We start from the raw sequence: 25,165 nt of genomic DNA on the forward strand, positions 1-25,165 counted from the left end.
TACCGTCTCACTGTCTCTATCTGCTCTATCTATCCCCTTTTTTTGCTCCACTACTCTCACTCCCCCCAGATCCTAGTTTAAAAGCTCCTCCATCCGTCTGACCATTTTCTCCCTCAGCACAGCTGCACCTTCCCCATTGAGGTGCAGCCCGTCCCTACCGTAGAGCCTGTAGCCGACTGAAAAGTCGGCCCAGTTCTCCATGAACCCGAACCCTTCCTTTCTGCCCCAACTTCTAAGCCGCATATTTATCTCCCTAAGCTCCCGCTGTCTATCTAGTGACGCTCGTGGCACCGGTAGTATTTCTGAAAACACCACCTTGGAGGTCCTGGACTTGAGCTTCTCTCCTATTTCACTGTAATCATTTTAAGGACCTTCCACCTGCCTCTAACTTTGTCATTAGTACCAATGTGCACCATGACCGCTGGGTTTTCCCCAGCCCCACCCAGCATTCTGTCTATCTGATCCGCAATATGCCGAACCCGAGCACCCAGCAGACAACACACTGTAAGGCATTCACGGTCTCAGCGACAGATGACTCTGTCTGTCCACCTAATTATAGAGTCCCCTACCACCAACATCTGTCTGGGCTTTGCTCTTATTTCCCTCCTTCCTACAGCAGTCGTTTTCCTGGTTGCTATGAGCAACGTCCTGCTGTAGTGACCCTAGTCCTGGCCGTTCATTCCTAATATCAGCCAGACAGGCATATTTACTAGGTTGTGCCAGGTCAGGACTAGGCTCCCTGACACTTTTCCCCCTACCTCTTCTTCTAACTGTTACCCAGCTACCTACCTCTGGGTCCTGATCTTCCCCACCTCCACCCTCATCCATTTCACTGGCCCCAGCCAGAGAAAGCTCAGTGAGCTCTAAACTCCTCTCCAGGTTTGCAATGCCCCTGAGTTTTGCAAGCTGCTTATTTAGAGCAGTTACCTTGGCTTCCAAATACGCAACATGCTTGCATCGAGTGCAGACATGTTCACTAGAGATGAGCGAGCCTCTAAAGGCTCGAGTTCGGTTCGGTTCGTCGAACGGAGGCCGCGCTCGAGTTCGGTTCGGCGAGCCGTTTGACGAACCTCTCGAACCCCATTGAAAACAATGGGAGGCAAACACAAACACATAAAAACACATTATAAATGTACACAAGTTAATAAACATTGCCATAACACTTACCGGTCCCCGCGACATGTCCTGCACTCTGTATCCCGCCGCTTTTCCTTCCGATAATCGCTGCGTCCTCCCGGTAACCAGTGCTGATGATAGGGCCTATCATGACGTCAAAATAGCATGTGACCAGTCACGTGTCTATTATCTCATTGGCTACAGACTGGTCACATGGCTATGATGTCATGCTAGGTCCTGTCAGTGCATCTCCGGTACGCGGTGCTCGTTTGAGCATGTCCGTGTACCGGCGAAATGCTCTGGCACATGGTCGACTCCCCGTTCCTGCATGTGGACGCTCTTTACAGAGTCAGCCACATGCAGGGACTAGCTGCCACAGCCGGTAAATAGCGGCATCGGGAATCACGTGATCGGAGCACCGTTGTTATGGTAACCCATCTGTCAGCGGTGACGTCACCACTTACAGCACGCAGGGGCACCGGGAATCACGTGATCGGCGCACCGTTGCTAAGGAAACCCGTCTGTCAGCAGCGATGTCACCGCTCTCAGCCAGCAGCCTGTGGTCACTCTCACAGAGTGATTTCTGCACGGAGCAGCAGCGTCCTCCTCCCATGCAGTGCTCTCTGATGTAGCAGAGCTGCAAGGGTTGAAGGAGAAAGAAGACAGAAGAGCAGGATCATGGAGGGCTGACAGGGAGTAATAAACATGTAGTCTTAGTGTAGTGTAGTGGGGGTTAGCAGCCAGTAGCTGCTTGGATTACCCTCAGCTAGCAATACAAAAAATGTAGCGGGAGCCCATATATATATTTTTTTAATTATTTATTTAAATAACTAAAAAAAAAAAATGGGCTTCCCTGTATTTTGATTGCCTGACATGACAGTACTGTAAAAATAAATCATCAAAAAAAATTATGTAGCGCTCTCACGGTATTTTTGATTCTCAGCGCAGATAAAGCAGACAGCTACGGGATGCCACCCCCATCTGCCTGGCGTTACCTTGGCTGGCAATCAAAATACAGGGAAGCCCATTAATTTTTTTTATTTACAAAAATAGTTTAAAACAAAATGACGTGGGGTCCCTCCATTTTTGATAGTCAGCTAGGGTAAAGCAAACGGCTGTAGCCTGAAAACCACAGCTGGCAGCTTTACCATGGTTGGTGATCCAATGTGGAGGTCACCCCAGGATCTTTTTTTATAATTATTTTATAAATAATAATAATTACAAAAAAAAGTAGGGCCCCCCCAAATTGGGTCACCAGCCAAGGTAAAGCGGACAGCTGTGGTCTGGTATTCTCAGGGTGGGAAGGTCCATAGTTATTGGCCCTTCACTGCCTAAAAATAACAGGCTGCAAGCGCCCCAGAAGTGGCGCATCCACTAGATGCGCCAATCCTGGCACTTCTCCGCAGCTCATCCCGTGCCCTGGTGCGGTGGCAAACGGGGTAATAAATGGGGTTGATACTAGCTGTAAGGTCACCTGACATCAAGTCCAGCAGTTTGTGATGTCATGGCGTCTATCAGATACCCGACATCACAAACTGTTAGTACTAACAAAAAAAATCGTCAAAAAAAATGTATTTGAAAAAACACTCCCCAAAACATTCACTCTTTCACCAATTTATTGTAAAAAAAATAAATAAAGGGGTCCCACAATGACTCTGGACCATCTAGAATGTGGGGGGACACGCTCATGGAACGTATCACCCATTTTCTAGGACTGCAGACCCTCCATGTGAGGAGTGTGGGTGCAATGAATCTGCACCCACTCTCCCCGGGTCCACAGCAGCAGAGTCCATGTTGTAACTGTTGCTACCAAAGCTGCAATGCCCTGCTCATGAAGTAAGGGCATGCTTAATCAGGAGAACTATTCTGCATTTCCAAATATTGGTATTTGCTGATATTATTGCTATTCCACCTACTATATATTGGGGATAGGATCTTGGAGATGGAATACACCTTTAAGTCCAGTTATCCAGCTGAATGAATACTAAACAACAGAGCTCACTATTTAGACATGTTTTCTTGTGGCGTATAACGGACTCTCATGTTTGGTAGTTGTTCAGCAGGGCAACTATAAAATCAAATACCTCCATTTGGAAATGTAGTATAGCTCTCCTGATCAACTATGTTCCTTACCTCATGAGCAGGGCAATGCAGGAGGGGGCCACGGGGGATCAACGCTGCACAGGTACCGTGGGACACCGGGGAACACCGGTGGGGTTATAGGGAGTGACCTGGCAGGGCCTGGGGAGGAGTTTTCTGTCGCATGTGTCATGGCACATGCGACAGAAATCAGAGGAGTAGGGTGAATGCATCTGGCGCGCTGCTGTGTGCACGGCCATCTTGGATTTATGGGAGGAGGTCAGGGGGGGCACTTTGGCGACACCGGGGGACCGGAGGGGACCGGGGAGGAGATTTATCTCCCATCTGAGATGTTTGTTCATGCCAGATGGGAGATAAATAATTTTTTTACCGGCGCTGTCATTTACTGTAACGTGATCATCGGTATACCGCGGGGACTGGAAAAACCGGCCTGAATCATGATCTCCAGGGTCTCAGCTACCCCCTGAAACCCCGGAGATTTTCTGACGCTGGGGGGCGCTATTCACTTATTTCTGCCTGCGGTTTATAAATGGCAGATCAGAATAAGGCTACATTCACACGACCGATCCGTTTTTGCGGTCCGCAAAAAACGGTCCGTTTTTTTCACGGGTGAATCCATGTGGCATCCGTTTCCGTTCCGTATATGGTCCGTATGTCATCCGTTTGTCATCCATGTGCCTTCTGTTTTTTTTTGCGTACTGCAAAAAAACTGAAGGAGGGAAAATACATAAATTTACCCAGGATCCATAGCTTCAACCTACATGAGGCGGTCACATGTTCACTCCAGTGCCATTTTCTACTGCTTTTTACAGCATAGAGCACTCTGGGGATTTTCCTGTGCTTGTTCACTTCATATCAGTCTTTTCTGTCATTATAATGGCAGAAAGACACAATGTCCCACTCTCCTGCATTTTGTAATTTTGCACCCTTTGGTGCCTTTCATGTGGCACTGAGGGGTGCTTAGCCTTGTATTTAGCCAAAAAAATAAATACAATTTAAAAAAAAAATGACGTGGGGTTCCCCCTATTTTTGTAGCCAGCTTAGGGTAAAGCAGACGGCTGCAGCCTGCAGACCACAGCTGGCAGCTTCACCTTGGCTGGTAATCCAAAACTGAGGGCACCCCATGCTATTATTTTAAATTAAATAAATAATTAAAAAAAAACAAAAAACACGTGGGGGTCTCCCCAAAATTGGATCACCAGCCAAGGTAAAACAGACAGCTGGGGTCTGATATTCTCAGACTAGGGAGGTCCATGGTTATTGGACTCTCCCCAGCCTAAAAATAGGAGGCCGCAGCCGCCCCAGAAGTGGTGCATCCATTAGATGGCCATGGCACACATGGCGGAGTGCGTGGTGGGTGGAGCCGAGCGGGACCATGGGTGCGGGCGGCGGAGTGCGAGGTGGGTGGAGCCGAGTGGAGCCATGTGTGCGGGCGGTGGAGTACGAGGTGGGTGGAGCCGAGCGGGGCCATGTGTGCAGGCGGCGGAGCGCGAGGTGGGTGGAGCCGAGTGGGGCCATGTGGCGCTGAGGACGTCAGTGCCGTGCACTGCATGGCTGGGGACAGATGAGTGTGATTGTGTGTGTGTACATGCCAAGTGCAGGAGTTGGCGGAGCCGAGTGGGGAAACTATGTTCTTGTGTAAAACTATGAAATTGTGTTTAAACTATGCCACACTTATCTGCAATCCCCGTTTAAATTATGCCACACTTATCTGCAATCCCTGCACTTTGCTGCAGTACCTCGCATTCTCAGAACCTCGCTTGTTCTGGCTGGTTTATATAGTTCCACAAGGACTACCAGAAGCTTTTAGAAACAGGTGTGGCTAATACTACTAATTAAATCACAAAATAACTTTTTTTTTTTTTTTTGCTTTTTCACAGTATCACAGACAAACACAGACACACAATTTCCTAGTGAAATTAAACAATTAGAGTTATCACCACAATGAAATTGTGTTTAAACTATGCCACACTTATCTGCAATCCCCGCACTTTGCTGCAGTACCTCGCACGCTCAGGTTCTAAAAGACACACAGAAAACACATAAGAAAAAAACAAAAAACAGCTTATCTCCAGTTGATACAGAGACAAGAACTGCAACAACTACAAAGTTTCTCTAGATGTATGCAAACCGACTGCTAGCACTTGAAGACTTGATAAAGGCACATGAAATATCACCAGATCCGAATAATATGAAGTAAAGGTATATAAAGACAAGGGGAGTACTGCTGAACAGCAGCTGACAGGCTGAAGAACACCACAGGGTCCTAAAGGGAAAGGGATGAAATCCAAGCATAAATGACAGAAGGTCAGAGACCAGTTTGTGCAGCCAAGCGCTGTGACCAGGACTGTCTGTCACCCGTTCAGAAGATAAACCCGGGCACACTCAATCAAGAAAAGAGGATAAATGTCTTTTGATTTGCTTTTTTTTCATGCAAAGTTATGAAAAAAAGATCATATGCCGTGACGTTTCGGCCAAACATAGGCCTTTAACAAACAAATGATCTAGACAACAAAAGAAGAAACACACTGTGAGTACAGTACAAAGTATAATGAATTTGTTACATACATGTAAATACATTCTTTACTATGCATGAAAAGAAGAAATAAAATTATCGTACATGTTAAGGAGAAAAACAAAAATATATAAACGACTCTGAGGTAGTAGTAACCGTTTGTTCGGTTCATATGTCACGAGGTGTAACCTAATAAGATGTACATACCTAGTGGCGTATGCAGGGAATAAAGGTGATGAACAACAGGTTCATGGGTTGAGAATTGAGAAACAGGGTATATACCTGAGGCAAAGTACAATAATGTCAAATGAGTTACCCTAGTATAGGTAATTAAAACAGTGATTAGCAAGAGGAGCTGAACCAGAGTGTGAACAGGTTTATAAGAATAAGTATAGAGCTGAAAGTGAAATTGGAGATAAGCAGGGAAATACCTTTGCTAGTGCTCCAGTCAGGAGCTGTCTCATAACATGGTCAGATGCAATATTGTTAGATCATGACCTATCAGATAGTACAAAGGGTAAGGTGAACACATAATATAGAACTGTGGTCCTAGTTCCTCAACTGAGGTATAGTCCTGACACTAATAAGGTTGGCCTAACCCACCAAAAAGGACACAGGTCGCTGGAGGGTATGGAGTGGAATTCCAGGGGATACATACAATTTGATACATAAATGTGACCTAAAATAGGTACTACAAACATGTAATAATAACAAGTAGACAGAGGGTATAACATCTGGCACAAACCTTATACTGTGATTTGAACAAAGAAAAGGGTATTGGGACCCTATATATTCCCATACAGGAAAAACACTGGAGGTAAAAGAAAAAGACTTGCTTAGATTAGCATGCAGTGAATGAGGGGATCAGGGATTATGCTCCTATATAGTACCTGGTGAGCTATATGCCAAGGGGTTAGCCTCTAGTTCCTGGGTGGATTACAGTGGTAGTTCCCGTGGGGAGCAGAGGAGTCAGGTGAGTCCGGGTGCAGAGCGTGGTAGCAGACCACGTGGAGTCCTGTGTGACCGCTGTGTCCGGCCGCCGCCATTTAAAGCCCCAGTGGGAGGGCTGAGTGTGGGGAGAAAAGCAGGAAGTCTTGCTTGTGAACCGCTTCGCCGCCCGTGGAACGCACGCCAGCGCATGCGCAGAGGAGTCACATCAGAGGTATCCCCCGCGCATGCGCGGCTCGCGATCCACAGACGGCGCTGGGAGGTGAGGGAAGTGCGTCCCTTTGTGTGGCGGGCGCGTGCGCGGACCGGCCGCAGTAGCGATCGTTACCGCGCACGCACGTGCCCACACACAGAGTATGTGATGAAGCAGGGATTCTTCCATAGACGCAATCGGTGAGGACATTCTGTGGGAGGGATTACTGTGCCTAGGGAAAACAAAGAAAAAAGTTTATTATGATGGAAAAGAAGTTGTATTCTACAAACACGTTTCAACACAAGCATATTAGACAATAGTGTTTCGTGGACATAGTACATCTGATAGGAAAAATCAATAATATGTGTGGAAAATGAATTATTAGTAGAATACCTCATACTCGCGGTTGAGGCCATTTGGTTCAAGAGTCTGTAAGGTGTGGATCCAAAAAGCTTCCCTCTCTTTTAACCTTTTAATCCTATTACCACCTCTCCTACTCTGGGGGACATGTTCTATCACTTGAAAACGTAGTTGTGCCACAGAGTGGCCTGCTCTCATGAAATGTGCCGGAATGGGTAGTAAATTGTGTTTGCACCTGATTGTGGATTTGTGCTTGCTGATTCGGTCTCGGATATGTTGGGTCGTCTCCCCAACATATCCGAGACCACAGGGACACTTTATGAGATAGACCACGTAGGAGGAATCACAAGTGAAAAAATCTTGTAATTGGAAAACCCTGCCAGTGCGAGGATGGGTGAATGAGCTCCCCTTTGTCAAATTTGAACATTGTGTGCAATGTAAGCATGGAAAGTTACCCTTACGTGTGGTAGAAAGGGTGGTTTAGCGGAGATGTTTTTTCTGAGAGCCCACATCAGCCCTAATGAGGGTATCCCGCAGATTTTTGGGGCGCTTGTTACAAAATAGGGGCGGATTCTGAAAAGCTGCCACATTAGGATAGGCTGTCCCTAATAAGGGCCAATGTTTAAGGATGGCCCCTTTAATCCGGGACTGGAAGGGATGGTAAGTAGATACATAGGCTACCCTAGGTCCTTGTATGGTGCGTTGTTGTCTATCACTCGAACCAGGGACAGCAATATTACGTGGGTACCCTCTCGCCATAAATTTCTGACTCATCTCAGAACAATGTTGTTCTTGTAGAACCGGGTCAGACACAATCCGTTGAACCCTTTTAATTTGTGATAATGGAAGGGCCTCTTTAACATGTCTGGGGTGTGCACTTGAAAAATGGAGCAAACTATTCTTATCGGTTGGCTTAGTGTACAAATCAGTGACTAACATACCCTCGGGGGACTTCCTGATGGTAGTGTCTAAGAAACTGATATTCTCGAGGTCACAGTGTAACGTGAAACCTAGAGTGGGTAAACAATCGTTAAGGTCATTATAAAAGGACAATAAGGAGTCCCGGTCACCGTGCCAGATCATGAAGACATCATCAATATATCTACACCACGTCTTAACGTGTGTTGGATACAGATGATGAGTGTAAACAAAGGAATCCTCGAAATGCGCCATGAAGATGTTGGCGTAAGGTGGCGCCATGTTGGATCCCATCGCGGTCCCTTTGTTCTGTAAAAAGAACTGATCTAGGCTGAACTTTTTTTGGAGTGGAGAAAAATCTGCTTGTTGATCAAGAAAAATGGTAACAGCCTCAATGCCCTGTTGGTGATCAATACTTGTATAGAGACTATTGACATCGAGTGTCACTAGGATATCTCGTTGGGAAATGACTCCTAGTGTCCCGAGGTGCTGGAGAAAATCGGCAGTGTCTTTAATGTAGGAACGGATAGAAGGGACTAGTGGAGTAAGGATCTTCTCTAAGGTTATGGCTAATGGAGAAAGAATGGATTCGGTTGATGCCACGATTGGGCGGCCCGGTGGTTGATTGAGATTTTTATGTATCTTGGGCAAAGTGTAGAACACTGGTGTGATGGGATGATCTTTGATAAGGAATTCTGCCAGCTTCTTGTCAATAATGCCCAGCCCAGAGTATTCATCAACCAGCATCCTAATGTGTTCCCTAATCCGGGGTGTGGGGTCACAGGGAATGGGAGAGTAAGTGGTAAGATCTTTCAACTGTCCATAGATCTCAGATATATAGTATGACCTATCCATGACCACTATGGCCCCACCCTTATCAGCCGGTTTGATAATCAATTTGCTATTCTCTCTAAGGCCACGAATGGCCTGTGTTTCCTCCGGTGTCAAATTATTATGGACATGCATGTTACCACCCCTAATCTCATTGATTACTTTAGATGTTTCAGAAGTGACCAAACCAATAAAAGTCTCTACAGGGTGATGTGTTTTTGGTGGAGTGAAGGGACTTGGAATAGAGAGCTTTAGATCACTCAATTTGAACATGTCTGGGTCCATTATCGATATGTTGGTATTGGTATTTTCCATGGATTGGAAATGTACCTTCAGTCTAATGGACCTATAAAGACGGCGCAACTCTTGGTCTAACAGGAATTCAATGAACGATGGTGTCGGGCAGAAGGAGAGTCCCTTCTGCAAGACCCTCGTCTCCGTTGGGGATAAGTGATAGGAAGAGATATTAAAGACGATATTGGTCCTACCTGTGACCTGGTCGTAACTTTTTGTGGGGTCCCTGGGTTGCCTCTTCCCCCTCCGCGTCTTTCTTTTGGGGGACGACGTGTTCCTAAAAAAGAGGGCCCTCGTGGTTGACTGTGGTCGCTGTTCGAACTCGTGGAACCCTGATGCGATGCCTGGTAGGTGAATCGTCTGTCGTGAGATTCTGAGAAGTGCCATTTATACACGCGGTCTCTTAGATAATCCTCCTGGTCCCTAATAAATTTTGACCTTTTGCGATCCTGTAGAGTCTTATTAAAATCAGAGATAGATGCTTGAGTACGTGTTTGAATCTTGTCCCATTCAGTCGTGGAAAGTGTGTTGGTCAGTTGTTCTTCTATATTTCGTACTTGACTGTTAATGTCGGTGATTTCCTGTTGTAAGAAGTCGATGGTGAGGATGATAATATCCATTGAGCATTTGTTCAGAATACTCTCAAATTTAGTGCAAAATGCTGTGTTGTCAGAAAAAAGAGTAGGACGGAGCTGGACCATCAACCCGCGGGGTATTCTCTTGCTTTTGTGATATTCGGCCAATGTGATGGAATGAAGTTCTAGGCCTATAAGTTTCTTGTAGATCTTTTCGTACCGTGACATACTGCCACTCAATGACCAAACCACATACTACCACTACATAGTGACTGAATAATACAATATACAAGGGGAAAATTGCCACACCATGATCAAACCGCATATTACCACCAATGAATTAAAAATACCGCATACAAGGGACAAATACCACCACACAATGCCAGACCACATATTACCACCACATAGTGACCGAATAATACAACATACAAGGAACAAAAACCACTGCACAAATGACTAGACCACGTATCACAACTACTTAGCGACCAAATATTACCACATATGAGGGACAAATACCACTGCACAATGACTAGACCACATATTAACACCACTTAGTGATTAAATAATGCTACTGTACGTGCAAACAGAAATGATAAAAGGTCAGGGAGCAGTTTGCACAGCTAAATACTGTGACCTTCTAGAGCCAGACACCACAGGAATGTCTGTCACCCGTGACACACATGTGACATACTGCCATACAATGACCAAACCACATGTTGCCATCTCATAGTGACTGAATAATACATTTCACTGGCTTAGAAGGACAAAAATATCTAATTAAAACGTAACCTTTATTAGTGATATTTAAAAAAAAAAAAATTAACACCACCAAAATTATTAACAAGCCTATCCAAGTCAATATATCACTTGGATGCTGATATTGGGATAACTCTTTTTAGATATTTAAAGAGCAGGGTATCATTACTCCTCACTTATCACCCTCACACACTTGTATATTACAACAAAGGGATTGTCACATTTTATGAAAATCCGCACAAAACCAGTTTTTGATATTTATATACAGTCCCTGACAGAAGTTCTGTCGCTTATCCATGTAATGTAAATAAAAGCTTATAACTTGACTTTAAATTCATCCATTGGTTTCATAAATTACTCTTTTGAAAGCTGAAACCCTCCCAAATTTGATTTAGGATATGAAAATAAAGTTGCTGCAAAGCTGAAATATTGATCATTTAATGAACACAGAAAGGTCAGATTTTGTCAAGACAAAAGTTTTGTCGCCTTTTCATATAATGCACCCTATCCTAGTTTACATCCTCACATGTGCTCACTAAATGATCGGTTAATTAGTGGGTGTGTACAGTCATGGCCAAAAGTTTTGAGAATGCTACTGGTTAAGTTTTTCTAATGGCAATTTGCATATACTCCAGAATGTCTTAAAGAGTGATCAGCTTAACAGCAATTAATTGCAAACTCAATATTGGCTAAGAAAATGAACTTTAACCCCCAAAACACATTTCAACAGCATTGCATTCCTGCCTTAAAAGGAGCAGCTAAAATTGTTTTAATGATTGTTCCATTAACACAGGTGTGGGTGTTGATGAGGACAGGGCTGGCGATCAATCAGTCATGATTAAGTAAGAATAACACCACTGGACACTTTAAAAGAAGGCTGGTGCTTGGTATCATTGTTTCTCTTCATTTAACCATGGTTATCTCTAAAGAAACATGTGCAGCCATCATTGCTCTGCACAAAAATTGGCCTAAAAGGGAAGAGTATCGCAGCTACAAAGATTGCACCTCAGTCAACAATCTATCGCATCATCAAGAACTTCAAGGAGAGAACTTCCATTGTTGCCAAAAAGGCTCCAGGGCGCCCAAGAAGGACCAGCAAACGCCAGGACCGTATCTTAAAACTGTTTCAGCTGCGAGATCGGACTACCAGCAGTGCCGAGCTAGCTCAGCAATGGCAGCAGGCTGGTGTGAGTGCTTCTGCACGCACTGTGAGGCGGAGACTCTTTGAGCAAAGCCTGGTTTCAAGGAGGGCAGCAAAGAAGCCACTTCTCTCCAGAAAAAACATCAGGGACCGACTGATATTCTGCAAAAGGTACAGGGAGTGGACTGCTGAAGACTGGGGTAAAGTCATTTTCTCAGATGAATCCCCTTTTCGATTGTTTGGGACATCTGAAAAACAGCTTATTAGGAGAAGAAGAGGTGAGCGCTACCACCAGTCTTGTCTCATGCCAACTGTTAAGCATCCTGAAACGATTCATGTGTGGGGTTGCTTCTCAGCCAAGGGAATCGGCTCACTCACAGTCTTGCCTAAAAACACAGCAATGAATAAAGAATGGTACCAGAATGTCCTCCAAGAGCAACTTCTCCCAACTGTCCAAGAGCAGTTTGGCGCCCAACAATGCCTTTTCCAGCATGATGGAGCACCTTGCCATAAAGCAAAGGTGATCACTAAATGGCTCATGGAACAAAACATAGAGATTTTGGGTCCATGGCCTGGAAACTCCCCAGATCTTAATCCCATTGAGAACTTGTGGGCAATCATCAAGAGATGGGTGGACAAACAAAAACCAACAAATTCTGGCAAAATGCAAGCATTGCTTAGGCAAGAATGGACAGCTATCAGTCAGGAATTGGTCCAGAAGTTGATTGAGAGCATGCCAGGGAGAATTTCAAAGGTCCTGAAGAAGAAGGGTCAACACTGCAAATATTGACTTGCTGCATTAACTCATTCTGTCAATATAACCTTTTGGTACTCATAATATTATTGCAATTATATTTCTGTATGTGATGTAAACATCAGACAAACACAATTAAAAACCAGAGGGCAACAGATCATGTGAAAATATAATTTTGGTGTCATTCTCAAAACTTTTGGCCATGACTGTATAAAAAGAAACCCAGCACCCCAGACCTTCAGTTGAACTACAACTTGACCTCTGACAACATGCCAAAAATCCACCCTGCGACCAAAGCCTTGATTATCAAGAGGCTGAAGAACAGATCCACTGCAGAGGTGGCTGGCACCTTTAATGTGTCTCAGTGTCAAGGACAAAGAATTAAAAAAAGATTTGAAGAGACTGCAGGTGTTTTTGACAAGCCCAGGTCCAGCAGACCCCGCAAGACAACTGCTCAGGAGGAACGTTTGTTGGTTAGAAAATCCAAAGCCAGCCCCTCTTCCACTGCAGAAGAGCTCCAACAGGCCTGGTCACCTCAAGTCCCTGTGTCAACTAGAACAGTTTGTAGGATTCTGTCTCGAAATGGCCTCCATTGTCGAATCAGTGCCCAGAAGCCAGCACTAAACAAAAGGCAATTAAAAAAACGTGTGGCATTTGCCAAGTCCCACAGCCTGCTAAACAGATGGACGCTGGAAAAGTGGCAGAAGGTGGATTTCTCTGATGAATCTTCAGTTGAATTACACCACAGCCGCCGCAAATACTGCAGGAGACCTACTGCAGCCCGTATGGATCCAGAAAACAGTTAAGTTTGGTGGTGGAAAGATCATGGTCTGGGGTTACATTCAGTATGGGGTGTGCAGTGGCGTACCGTCAATAGAGGCAGACCACGCCACTGCTATGGGGCCCGGGACCCTAGGAGGCCCGTGAGCTGAGGGAGGCACTCATTTTAGTTTTATGATGATCATTCAATCCAGGCGCAGCAGCCAACCAGGCTGAATGTCAGACTGTCAGGCAGCTTCTGCAGCTCAGCGCCGGCCGTCACAGAAACCCCTCCTGCTCTGTTGATTCTCTGGCTAAACTTTTATGTCAACCACACGCCCCCCTGCTGACGTAGCTTTACAGCCTGAGAGAGTTTCAGAGGCAGGAAGCAGCCATTGGTGTTTGCTTGTACTGTTACGGGGGGGATCCGCAGCGACAGACTCGGCACCCATCCAGCAGCAGAGAGAGAGAGACTCAGATTACCACAGCCACACACAAAACCAGGACTGGATCACCGAGCACAGACAGCAAACTGCAGTTCCTACTGTTCTTTAGCAGACACCGTGACTCCGGTAATAGTCTATTTACTGGACTCCAGGAGTACTCCTGTTAGATGTATAGAGCATGGCTAGAGCAAAGATAAATTCATAATGTGTATATACCCCCCTGAGACCCCCAAGTAACTTATATGCCCCCCCTAACCCCCAGTAACTTGTTTGCACCCCCAAATAGCTTTTCTATGCCCCCCACTGGCCCCTAGTAACTTGTATGCCAACCCCCATAATGTGTATGTCCCCCTAGGGCCCCAGTAACTTGTATGTGCCCCCAGGGCCCCAGTAACTTGTACGCAGGGCCCCAGTAAGTGCCCCCAGGGCCCCAGTAACTTGTATGTGCTCCCAGGGCCCCAGTAACTTGTATGCAGGGCCCCAGTAACTTGTATGTGCCCACAGGGCCCCAGTAACTTGTATGCAGGGCCCCAGTAACTTGTATGTGCCCCCAGGACCTCAGTAACTTGTATGCAGGGCCCCAGTAACTTGTATGTGCCCCCAGGGCTCCAGTAACTTGTATGTAGGGCCCCAGTAACTTGTATGTGCCCCCAGGGCCCCAGTAATGTGTATGCCGGCCCCAGTAATGTGTATGCCCCCCCCAGTAACTTGTATTACCCCATTAAACATGTAAGCCACCCCCAGTAACCTGTATGCCCCCCACTGGCTCCTAGTAACTTGTATGCTGGCCTCTTAGTAACACATGTGCCGCCCCTCAGTAACACTATCACCATCTCTCACAGCACAGGAGCAGGTGAGTATTATAATGTACAAATGTCTGCCTGTAACACTACAGAAAAAACTGCCCTGTGCTGTGCCATTACTGTGTTGTGTGCGTGTGTCTGTTGCCCCTGTGCTATGCCATCATTCTGTGTGTGTCGCTCCTGTGCCATCACTGTGTGTGTGTGTGTGTGTGTGTGTGTCTGTCTGTGTGTGTGTCTGTTGCCCTTGTGCTGTGCCATCACTGTGTGTGTTTTTCCCATGTTGATGGCACAGCACGTGTTTGTGTGTGTTTTGTCCTTGGGCTGTGTGCCATAAGTGTGTGTGTGTCTGTTACGCCCTGCACTGTGCGATCACTCTGTGTGTGTGCGTGTGTCTGTTGCCCCTGTGCTGCACGTGTCTCTGTTACCCCTGTGCTGTGCCATCACTCTGTGTGTGTGTGTGTCTGTTGCCCATGTGCTGTGCCATCAGTGTGTGTGTGTGTGTTGTCCATGTGCTGTGCCATCAGTGTGTGTGTGGTACCCATGGGCTGTGCCATTAGCGTGTGTCTGTTACCCTTGTGTTGTGCCATCACTCTGTGTCTGTTGCCACTGAGCTATGCCATCAGTGTGTGTGTATTGCCCATGTGCTGTGCCATCAGTGTATTTATTTTTGCCCATGTGCTGTGCTGTGTCTGGGTATGTGTTTTGCCCATGTGCTGTGCCATCAGTGTGTGTGTGTGTGAGTGTTTTATCAGTGTGTGTTTTGCCCATGTGCTGCTGTGCCATCACTCTGAGTGTGTGTTGCCCATGTGCTGTGCTATCACTGTGTGTGTGTCTGTTGCTCCTGTGCTGTGCCATCACTGTGTGTGTGTCTGTTGCTCCTGTGCTGTGCCATCACTGTGTGTGTGTCTGTTGCTCCTCTGCTGTGCCATCACTGTGTGTGTGTGTTGCCCCTGTGCTGTGCCATCACTCTGTGTGTGTGTGTGTGTCGCCCCTGTGCTGTGCCATCACTGTGTGTGTGTCTGTTGCTCCTGTGTTGTGCCATCACTGTGTGTGTGTCTGTTGCTCCTGTGCCATCATTGTGTGTGTGTGTGTGTGTGTCTGTTGCTCCTCTGCTGTGCCATCACTGTGTGTGTGTCTGTTGCTCCTGTGCTTTGCCATCAGTGTGTGTGTGTGTGTTGCCCATGTGCTGTGCTATATGTCTGTGTGTGGTTTGCCCATATGCTGTGCCATCAGTGTGTGTGTGTGTGTGTGTGTGTGTGTGTATTATGCCTGTATTGTGCAGAGTTTTACTATACATCTATAGATATTAAGGCTATGAAAAGGGTGATAATCGTTACCATTATATGGGGGAGACAAATGACAGATGTGAAAATGTATATTGTGTGTGCGGTGAGGGGCACAAAGAGGGACATCACTACTTTAAGCCAAGTTCACATATTGCAGATTTTGGGGGGATTTGCAGTGTGAACCCACTGGTCTTGGTGCAGTGGACTCTGCTCAGTAACAGGACGGTGGTTATATTCAGACTCTATGTAGGTGATGGCATTATTTTGCAATGTATTATTGGCCTTGGTATGGTGGGTGTTGTTCAGAAAAACTATGTAGTAGTATGTGTTATTTCTGACTATAAGCCGCCCCCAGTAACGCGTTTGATGATTATTATGTAAATATTTTATTGTATTTTTTTTTTGTATCGAGGGAGGGGGGGCCCTATTCACACTTTTGCTATGGGGCCCCATGATTTCTATGTACGCCCCTGGGAGTGTGCGAAACATTTGCAAAGTGGAAAGCAATATCAATAGCCTAAAATATCAAGAAGTATTAGCTACCTCTTACATTCCCAATCATAAAAGGGGTCAAATTCTGCAGCAGTATGGTGCTTCATCTCATACATCCATCTCTACAACAAAGTTCCTCCTGGCAAAGAAGATCAAGGTGCTCAAGGACTGGCCAGCCCAGTCACCAGACATGAACATCATTGAGCGTGTTTGGGATAGGATGAAAGAGGAATCTTGGAAGACAAAACCAAAGAAGCTAGATGAACTCTGGGAGGCATGTAAGACTGCATTCTTTGCTATTCAAGATGACTTCATCAATAAATTGTATGAATCATTGTTGAACCGCATGGATGCAGTCCTTCAAGCTCATGGAAGTCACACAAAATATTAAATATGGCTCTAATAGCACCACAACTTCATTCACCAATGTTATGCAACATATCTTTGTATTAGAAGGTAATTATTTGTTTGAATCTCACATTACTTTCTGTGGGCGACAAAACTTTTGTCTTGCCAAAATCTGACCTTTCTGTGTTCATTAAATGATAAATATTTCAACTTTACAGCAACTTTATTTTCATAACCTAAAGAAAATTTGGGAGGGTTTCAGCTTTCAAAAGAGTAATTTAAGAAACCTGCTTTTCTCAATGCTCTATATCCTATTAAGAGAAATAGATGAGAACTTAGCCGATATATAACCACAAGTATGTAAATCATATCATGTGATGATGACCACTTGAACCAGCCAACAGAGCCGAGCCCTTACAGTGTGTATATTATATGATACATCACAGAAATATAATGAACATATATATTATTCCTATTACATGTTATCTATATATATTCAAAGTGTGATGCCTTTTGATTGTCGGATGGTAATACTGTATATATTTTGGGGACTCATCTCCTTGTGTGATGACTGGTGGCAGGTTGTTGTGTATCCAGGGTATGTGGACTGTGTCAGCATGTGATTTGTGTTCACTTTGCAGCCTATAACACAGGTTGTGTGATAGATTGAGTGAGATGAGATAAGTTAACCCTTGTAGTCGCATCCCACTTGTGCCCAAAAATGGCCTCCATGTATGTTATACCCAGGGCCGGCTCCAAGTTTTTGTGGGTCCCGGGCGGAAGAGTCCCAGTGGGCCCCATCCACACATAGACACACACATATGTACACATATATATACATATTTAAAGACAAACTCACAAAAATACAATTAAACAGACATAAATCTATACAGTCATATACACTGACATACACAGATACACATTATACATGCATACAGACACACACAGCTCTGCTAGATGCATATAGACAGACACACACAGCTCTGCTGGATACATATAGATAGACACACATGGCTATGCTGCATACATACATACATACAGACACAGTTTTACTGCATACAGACAGACACACACAGATACTCTGCTGCATACATACATACATACAGACACACAGATACTCTGCTACATACAGACACACATAGCTCTGCTACATACATACACACATAGCTCTGCTACATACATACACACATAGCTCTGCTACATACATACACACAAAGCTCTGCTACATACATACACACATAGCTCTGCTACATACATACACACATAGCTCTGCTACATACATACACACATAGCTCTGCTACATACACACATAGCTCTGCTACATACATACATACATAGCTCTGCTACATACATATATACACACATAGCTCTGCTACATACATACATACACATAGCTCTGCTACATACATACATACACACATAGCTCTGCTACATACATACAGACACACATAGCTCTGCTACATACATACAGACACACATAGCTCTGCTACATACATACAGACACACATAGCTCTGCTACATACATACAGACACACATAGCTCTGCTACATACAGACACACATAGCTCTGCTGCATACATACAGACACACATAGCTCTGCTGCATACATACAGAGACACACACGCGGCTCTGGTGGGCCCACACACGCAGCTCTGGGGGGCCCACACATGCGGCTCTGCGGGGCCCAAACACACAGCTCCGAGGGCCAGCACATACAGCACCGGGGGGGCAGGGCATACACCTAGGGGGGGAGAAGCCCATACAGCTCACCGGGGCCCATAAATCGGGGGGGCAGGGAGGGCACATACTGCTTGATCACGGTAGAGAGGAACGGTGGAGAGGGGGCTCACACAGCGCCGGAAAGAAGTTGTGCTGGGGGTCGCTGGCTGGCACTACGCCTCCTTCATCTGTGGGACTGAGCAGGACGACGGTCGGTAGCTCCGCCCACAAATGAAGTTCAAACCAGGAAGTCTGCATGCCTTAAAGGGACGGCGCCGCAGATTCCTGCCGAGGACTGCGGTCCCCGGAAATTGGCCCGGGGGCAGCAGAACTAAGGCGAGTGGGCCCCGGCCAAGGGGCACCAGAACTGACAAGGCCGAGTGGGCCCCCCCGGCTCTCCAGGTCCCCGGCATTTGACCGGGTATGCCGGGTGCTAACGCCGGCCCTGGTTATACCCCTCAGCCTATCAGATCCTCCTGATTGCGGGCTTGATGGGATAACTGTTCAACGCTGGTAGGCTAGATAATTTAGGAACTCAAGAACATAAGCACAACATTTTATTATTAATTCAATGAAATGCTCATATGGCCGAAGTCCCCTTGTGGTACCAGCAAGTATCATTAAAAAAATAAAAAACATTTTGTGTGTGTGTGTGTGTATACAATATATATATATATATATATGTATATATATATATATATATATACATATATATATATATATATATATATATATATATATATATATATGTGTGTGTAAGAAACTAATCCCAGTTTTAATACTAAAAGATGATTTTATTGTAGATAAATGGAACCCCAGAGCAACATTTCTTTTTGCATTCACAATGACTCATACTATAACTATGTCTTTCATAGTTTTTAGTTTCATAGTTTTTAAGTTGAAGGGAGACTCTAAGGCGGGCTTTGCACACTACGACATCGCAGGTGCGATGTCGGTGGGGTCAAATCGAAAGTGACGCACATCCGGCGTCACTTGGGATGTCGTAGTGTGTAAATCCTAGATGATACGATGAACGAGCGCAAAATCGTCGTCATCGTATCATCGCTGCAGCCTCCGACATTTCCATAATGCCGGGGGAGCGACAGGTACGATGTAGTTCCTCAATCCTGCGGCCGCACACATCGCTGTGTATGAAGCCGCAGGAGCGAGGAACTTCACCTTACCTGCCTCCCGGCTGCAATGAGAAGGACGGAGGTGGGCGTGATGTTTACATCCTGCTCATCTCCGCCCCTCCACTTTAATTGGCCGCCTGCCGTGTGACGTCACTGTGACGCCACACGACCCGCCCCCTAAGGAAGGAGGCGGGTCGCCGGCCAGAGGGACGTCGCACGGCAGGTATGTGCGTGTAAAGCTGCCGTAGCGATAATAATCGCTACGGCAGCTTTCACTATATATCGAACGTGCGACGGGGGCGGGACTATCGCTGCAGCATCGGTAACACATTGTTACTGATGTTGCAACGTGCAAAGCCCGCCTAAGTCTATCTAGTTCAACCCGTAGCCTAACATGTTGATCCAGAGGAAGGCAAAAAACCCCCAATGTGTCAAATAAGCTCCAATGGGGAAAAAAAATCCTTCCTGACTCCACATACGGCAATCAGACTAGTTCCCTGGATCAACACCCTGTCATAAAATCTAATATACATAACTGGTAATATTATATTTTTCAAGAAATGCGTTCAGGCTCTGCTTAAATTTTACTAGTGAATCCCTCATTACAACATCATACGGCAGAGAGCTCCATAGTCTCACTGCTCGTACAGTAAAGAATCCTCATCTGTGATTATGATTAAACATTCTTTCCTCAAGACGTAGCGGATGCCCCCGTGTTCCAGTCGCAGGCCTAGGTGTAAAGAGATCTTTGGAAAGGTCTCTGTACTGTCCCCTCATATATTTATACATTGTGATTAGATCCCCCTAAGCCTTTGTTTTTCCTAACTAACTAACCCCAAGTTTGATAACCTGTCTTGGTATTGCAGCCCCCCCCATTCCTCTAATAATCTAGGTCGCTCTTCTATCTACCTGTAAGATTATGCTATTTATAACCTTCTATACTTTTGCTAACAAGAAATGCATCCATTCCTCTCTTAAATTCATTCAGTGAGTTGGCCATCACCACTTCCTCAGGAAGAGAGTTCCAGAGCCTCACTGCTCTTACCGTGAAGAACCCTCTTCTATGCTGATGTAGGAATTTTCTTTCCTCCAATCGAAAAGAATGCCCCCTTGTTCTTGTCATAGTCCTTGGTACAAACAGATCATGGGAGAGATCTCTATATGGCCCTCTGATATATTTGTACATATTTATTAGGTCTCCCCTAAGTCTTCTCTTTTCTAGAGTAAATAGACCTAATTTTGATAACCTTTCCGTGTATTGTAATGCACCCATTCCATTTATTATTTTAGTAGCCCGCCTCTGAACCCTTTCAAGTTCAGTAATGTCTTTCTTCAGCACCGGCGCCCAAAATTGCACACAATACTCCAAGTGTGGTCTGACAAGTGATTTGTACAGAGGGAGAATGATGTTTTCATCTCGTGCCCCCAGACCTCTTCTAATGCATCCCATCACCCTATTTGCTTTGGTGGCTGCTGCCTGACACTGGGCACTCCAATTTAGATTCTTATTCACTAAGATGCCTAAGTCTTTTTCCATGTCTGATTTCCCCAGCAGTTTCCCATTTAGTAAGTAATCGTAGCATGTGTTTCTCCTTCCCATGTGCATAACCTTACACTTATCTGTGTTAAACCTCATTTGCCATTTTTCAGCCAAATTCTCCAATTTACTCAAATCCATCTGTAGTTGCAAACTGTCCTCCTTTGTGTTAACTACCTTACATAGTTTTGTATCATCTGCAAATACTGATATTTTACTCTGTAAACCATCCACCAGATCATTAATAAATATATTAAATAGTAGGGGGCCCAATACAGACCCCTGTGGCACCCCACTAGTAACCCTGGCCCAATCTGAGTATGCACCATTAATAACCACTCTTTGTTTTCTACCACTAAGCCAGCTACCTACCCATCTACACACATTTTCCCCGAGCCCAAGCTTTCTCATTTTACTTAGCAGTCTTTTATGTGGGACAGTGTCAAATGCTTTACCGAAGTCGAGATAAATGACATCCAATGATTCTCCTCGGTCCATGTGAGAGCTTACATCCTCATAGAAGCTGATCAGGTTAGTTTGACAGGAGCGATCCTTCATAAATCCATGTTGATATGGAGTTAAACAGTTATTAACATTGAGACATTCCATAATAGTATCCCTTAAAAACCCTTCAAACATTTTACCCACAACAGATGTTAAGCTTACCGGCCTATAGTTTCCAGGTTCCCTTTTGCACCCTTTTTTGAATATTGGTACCACATTTGCTAGCCGCCAATCCAGTGGAACAGACCCAGTTTCTATAGAGTCTTTAAATAAAAGGAATAGAGGCCTGTCTATCACATTACTTAACTCCCTTAATACCCGAGGGTGAATGCCATCAGGGCCTGGTGATTTGTCAATTTTAATGTTACTAAGTCGGTTCTGCACTTCTTCCTGGGTTAGGCAGGTCATACTTAATGGGGCATTTACATGATCACTCTGCATTTCCCCTGGCATATGCTTTTCCTGTGTGAACACAGTTGAGAAAAAAGTATTTAAAACATTTGCTTTTCCCACATCGCTTTCTATGATTTTACCCTCATTATTCTTTAAAGGGCCAACACCATCAATTTTAATCTTTTTTCTGTTTATATAATTAAAGAATAGTTTGGGATTTGCTTTGCTTTCCTTAGCAATGAGTCTCTCAGTTTCTACTTTTGCTAAATATATTTGTTTTTTACACATTTTATTTTTTTCTCTATATATTTTTAATGCTTCCTCGCTGCCTTCTTGTTTTAGCTTTTTAAATGCCTTTTTCTTATTATTCATTGCCCCTTTTACATCCTTATTTAGCCACATTGGTTTTCTCCTGTTCCTAGCCCTTTTATTTCTGTATGGTATGGCTAGCTCGCAGTGGGTGTTTCATACCGATTTAAAAATTTCCCACTTATTTTCTGTGCTCCCATTTTTGAGGACATTGTCCCAATCAATTTGGCGAAGGTCTTCTCTAAGCTGATCAAACTTTGCTTTCCTGAAATTCAGCGTTTTTGTAACCCCCCTCCAAGGCACCTTACTAAAGGACAAGTGGAATTGTATTATATTGTGGTCACTATTCCCTAGGTGCCCATCCACTCGTACGTCTGTTATTCTATCTGACCTGTTGCTTAAAATTAAGTCCAGAAGGGCTGCCCCTCTAGTTGGGCCCGGCACAAGTTGGGACAGATAATTATCCTTAGTTACTGACAGAAACCGGTTTCCTTTCTGAGATACGCAGGTTTCAGTTTCCCAGTCTATATCGGGGTAATTGAAGTCCCCCATAATAATCACCTCATTGTGATTTTGTCACGCTCCCCGGGTCCTCTGCTCCGCTCCCCGGCTCACCTGCCACGCTCCCCGCTCTCCAGCCTCCATTGGCCGCGCTTCCCAGGCCCCCTGGTCCCCGCTCCCGGCGCCCGTCGGCTTCCCAGCCCCTGGACGGCTCTGCTGCTTCCTCCTCTCAGCTTCCTGCCCTGGCTTCTGGCACCCGGGCCGCGCGCATGCGCATTAGGGCGCGCGCGCGGTCACTGACCCTTTCTTAAAGGGCCAGTGTCCACTGACAGGAAATGATGCACACAGGTACAGGGTATAAAGGGGATTAATGTCCAAGGGGGCGGGGCCTGTTCTTCATGTTTCCCAAGCTAGGAGTCAGGTCTCCTTGTGTTCCTGTGAGATACTTACCTCTCTCTCTTTTAGAGCCGATCCTGCATTGCCATCCGGTCCTGCTGTATCTCGAACCCCGAACGCTACCTATCTACCATCCTGACAGTCCGTACCATCCCGATTCCCTGCGGTGACCCGTCATCTCGCTCCAACGGTTCCGGACCCCGCCTGACATCATCCCGGCTTCCGAACCTGAGCTCCGTCACCCGGACCACCATCAGTGACCCCGTGGTCCCAGGGACTTCTCCATTGTGTTCTAAGTGCACGGACTGTTCTGCTACCTAAAGTGCTCCGGCTACCGGACTCCGTTCCCTCTTCGGGGAGTTCGGTCCAGTGGATCCACCTCCCGGGTCTGCCCATCCATCTGGCCTTAACAGTAAGAACAGGCCATGGATCCCGCCGAAGCACTAGCGGCCTTGCAAGAGGAACTCCAACGCCAGCGTGAAGTCCAGACCCGCATGCTGAACTTTATGACTTCCGTGGACGCCCGCCTGAACACGCTACAAGCCTCGGTCACATCTTCTGCGCCCCGGGCCTCCACTAGTCAATCCACGGCTCCCGCTCCCGTGGCAGCCTCTTCGGATGCTTCCAGACTTCGTTTGGCTTCACCACCCCGTTACGCCGGAGATCCCAAGACCTGCAGGGGGTTTATAAACCAATGCTCCCTTCATTTCACGCAGCTGCCGCAGTTGTTTGCCTCCGACCAAGCCAAGGTCGCCTTCATAATGTCTCACCTTGAGGGCGAGGCACTGGCGTGGATGAACCCCTTGTGGGAGAAGGAGGACCCTATGACCAAGAATCTCCAAGAGTTCCTGCAGGCCTTTCGCGGCACCTTTGACGAGCCAGGACGCGCCTCCGCGTCTGCTTCATCTCTTCTCCGGTTACGTCAAGGAACTCTGACGGTGGGTCAATACGCCATCCGTTTCCGCACCTTGGCTTCAGAACTCGGCTGGAATAACGAGGCCCTAACAGCCGCCTTCTGGGAAGGACTCTCGGGTCGAATCAAAGATGAGCTGGCTGGACGTGACGTACCGTCCACCCTGGACGCCCTGATTACCCTAGCGACTCGAGTGGACATTCGCTTTCAGGAGCGGTCCAAAGAGGTGTCCCGTGAGAGACGTCCGGTACGGCATGCCTCTCCTCCACAGAAGCCCGCCGTACTCCAGTCAACGACCTCTGGTGTCTCCGTCCATGAGCCCATGCAGATCGACCGTGTGCGACAGTCTGAACAACGTCGAGCAGAGCGACTCGCCAAGGGTCTCTGCTTCTACTGCGGAGAGGGCACACACCTGCTACGCGCCTGTCCAGAGAGGCCGGGAAACTCCAAAGCCTAGGGTTGGTAGGAGAGGCCACCCTAGGTGCTGGGACTCTCTCAGACCCGGTTACATGGACTGTGCAAGTGACAACGGGAGAGACGCGGTTTACGGCTGAGGCGTACCTCGATTCTGGGGCAGCAGGCAATTTCATCCAGCAGGCCACAGTGGACAAATACCAGGTGCCTGTTACTCCACTCGCCAAACCTCTTGTGATTGCCTCTGTGGATGGGAGACCCCTCTCTGACACCATCTCCTGGATCACCAAGCCGCTTGAACTGCGTATCGGTGCTCTGCACACCGAGAACATCGCTCTCTACGTCCTCCCACACATGTCACATCAAATCCTGCTGGGACTTCCTTGGTTGCGGACACACGAACCTTCAGTCAGCTGGGGCACTGGCGATATCACTCGATGGGGGTCTTCTTGCCATGATACCTGTCTGAAGACCATAAAACCCATCCGGCGACCTCCGGTTCCAGAGACCCTACCGGGACTACCCTCAGCCTATTGGTCCTTCGTAGACGTCTTTGATAAGAAGGAGTCAGAAGTACTTCCGCCACATCGTCCTTACGATTGTGCCATTGACCTGCTCCCGGGAACTACACCACCTCGAGGAAGGATATATCCATTGTCTCCAGCCAAAACAAGGGCCATGTCTACGTACATCACAGAAAGCCTGGCTAAGG

At 46.3% G+C, this 25,165-nt stretch overlaps 1 protein-coding gene and 1 long non-coding RNA gene across 3 annotated transcripts in view; one reads left to right on the top strand and one right to left on the bottom strand.

The window, feature by feature from the left end:
• The window catches only part of DEF6 (DEF6 guanine nucleotide exchange factor), an 817,872-nt gene that overhangs the window by 320,198 nt on the left and 472,509 nt on the right, over positions 1-25,165 (top strand). The window lies entirely within an intron of this gene.
• On the bottom strand, positions 5,752-13,505 carry LOC142291402 (uncharacterized). The gene is made up of 2 exons (XR_012750477.1): positions 9,470-13,505; positions 5,752-7,104 (listed from the first exon to the last, which is right to left on the bottom strand). It is a non-coding gene; the product is annotated as an uncharacterized LOC142291402 (long non-coding RNA).

Source organism: Anomaloglossus baeobatrachus, chromosome 2 (genome assembly GCF_048569485.1).
Source record: "Anomaloglossus baeobatrachus isolate aAnoBae1 chromosome 2, aAnoBae1.hap1, whole genome shotgun sequence".
Taxonomy (NCBI): Eukaryota; Metazoa; Chordata; class Amphibia; order Anura; family Aromobatidae; genus Anomaloglossus; species Anomaloglossus baeobatrachus.